Here is a 2,855-nt window from a genome sequence, read left to right on the forward strand (position 1 = left end):
ATTCTTTGAGTCACTTGGGATTTATATCTGTTTATCGCTACGAAGAACTTGAAAGATCCAAGAACCAAGATATATCCCTCAACTACGAGGGGAGGTAAGGAACTATCATCTAGCTCTGCACTTGATTCACCTTCTATTTTGAGTAGGCTTGCGACACCTAAACCTGCTTCTGCTATTAATTCTGATATGTCGCATGTTATTGATGATGCCACTTCTGCTATGCATGATACTTATGATGAAACTACTTCTATGCTTGATACTACTGTGCCACTTGGTGAATTTCTTGATGAACAACTTGCTAGGGCTAGAGAGAATGAAATTATTGAAACTAATAATATTGATGAAAGTGATGATGAAGATTCTCCCCCTAGATATGAATTGCCTGTTGTGCCTGAGGGTTATGTTATGGATGAAGAAACTGCTAGAGACTTTCTTGCCTGCAATGATATAAGTGATCTTAAGAAACTATTAGCTAAGCTTAAAGAAAATCTCTGAATGCTAGAATGAAATATGATCCTGCTTATGATACTTCACCTATCTTTATTACTGATAAGGATTATGATTTCTCTGTTGATCCTAAGTTAATTACTTTGGTTGAATCTGATCCTTTCTATGGCTATGAATCTGAAACTGTTGTGGCACATCTTACTAAATTAAATGATATAGCTACCCTGTTCACTAATGATGAGAAAACTCACTACTATTATATTCTTCAATTATTTCCGTTCTCATTAAAGGGTGATGCTAAGATATGGTTTAATTCTCTTGATCTTGGTTGTGTGCGTAGTCCCCAGGATATGATTTATTAATTCTCTACTAAATATTTCCCCACTCATAAGAAACAAGCTACTCTAAGGGAAATATATAATTTTGTGCAAATTGAAGAAGAGAGTCTCCCACAAGCTTGGGGGAAGCTTCTCCAATTAATTAATGCTTTGCTTGATCATCCTCTCAAGAAAAATGAAATACTTGATATCTTTTATAATGGACTAACCGATGCTTCCAGAGATTACCTGGATAGTTGTGCTGGTTGTGTTTTCAGGGAAAGAACTGTTGATCAAGTTGAATTGCTATTGAATAATATGTTGACTAATGAAAATAATTGGACACTTCTTGAACCAACTCCTAAGCCAAATCCGAAGAAAAGGGGTATTCTATTTCTCAGTCCTGAAGATATGCAAGAGGCAAAGAAATCTATGAAAGAAAAAGGTATAAAAGCTGAAGATGTTAAGAATTTACCTCCTGTTGAAGAAATACATGGTCTTAATTCATTACCTATTGAAGAAACACACGGTTTTGATAACCCGACACAGGTAGTAAAGGTAAATTATCTCTATAGATATGATAAAGCTGAAATCCCTCCTGCTAAGTTTGCTAGCCAATGTTTGGATGAATTTGATACTTTATGGTTAAGCAAGAAGATTTTAATGCTTATGTTGGTAGAAAATTGAGACATAATGCCTATATGATTGAACACTTGAGTGATTATATGGCTAGTGTTAAATGTGAGCTTAAACTTATTAGTAAACATGCTTCTATGGTTACCACTCAAGTAGAACAAGTACTTAAAGCTTAGAATGATTTGCTAAACAAATTTAATACTAAGAAGAATGATAATGCTGTTAGAGTTATGACTAGAGGTGGTAAAATGACTCAGGAACCTTTGTATCCTGAGGGCCATCCTAAGAGAATTGAGCAAGATTCTCAGAGAATTAATATTGATGCACTTAGTCCTTCTAAGAGGAAGAAAAAGAAAAATGATTGGACTTTGCATGCTTCTAGTGAACCTGTTGTAGACACACCCGAGAATCCCAATGATATTTCTATCTCTGATGCTGAAACACAATCTAGTAATGAACATGAACCTACTGATAATGTTAATGATGATGTTCATGTTGATGCTCAACCTAGCAATGATAATGATGTAGAAATTGAACCCGATGTTGATCTTGATAACCCACAATCAAAGAATCAATGTTATGATAAGAGAGACTTTGTTGCTAGGAAGCACGGTAAAGAAAGAGAACCATGGGTTCAGAAACCCATGCCTTTTCCTCCTAAACCATCCAAGAAAAAGGATGATGAGGATTTTGAGCGCTTTGCTGAAATGATTAGATCTCTCTTTTGCTGTATGCGTTTGACTGATATGCTTAAAATGAATCCTTATGCTAAATATATGAAAAATATTGTTACAAATAAGAGAAAGACACCCGAAGATGAAATTTCCACCAAGCTTTCTAATTATACTTTCAAAGGTGGAATACCAAAGAAACTTGGAGATCCAGGAGTACCAACTATACCATGCTCCGTTAAAAGAAATTATGTTAAAACTGCTTTATGTGATCTTGGAGCCGGTGTTAGTGTTATGCCTCTCTCTTTATATCGTAGACTTGATTTTAATAAGTTGACACCTACTGAAATATCATTGCAAATGGCTGATAAATCAACTGCTATACCTGTCGGTATTTGTGAGGATGTGCCTATTGTGGTTGCAAACGTTACTATTTTAACGGACTTTGTTATTCTTGATATTCCCGAGGACGATAGTATGTCTATTATTCTTGGAAGACCCTTTTTGAATACTGCAGGGGCTGTTATTGATTGCACCAAAGGCAATGTCACTTTTCATGTTAATGGTAATGAGCATACGGTACACCTTCCGAGGAAACAAACTCAAGTCCATAGTATCAATTCTATTGGAAAATTTTCAACAATCACCATTGGAGTTTTTGAATTTCCTCTTCCTACTATCAAGAAGAAATATGATATTCTTATTGTTGGGGACATGCATACCCCGTTGGGGTAACCTAGTGTTATTCGAAAATTCTCTGGTTTCATGTTATTCGAAATGAGTT

The sequence above is a fragment of the Triticum urartu genome, chromosome 1A (assembly GCF_056163025.1).
Source record: "Triticum urartu cultivar PI428250 chromosome 1A, HENAU_Tu73, whole genome shotgun sequence".
In the NCBI taxonomy this organism is placed as follows: Eukaryota; Viridiplantae; Streptophyta; class Magnoliopsida; order Poales; family Poaceae; genus Triticum; species Triticum urartu.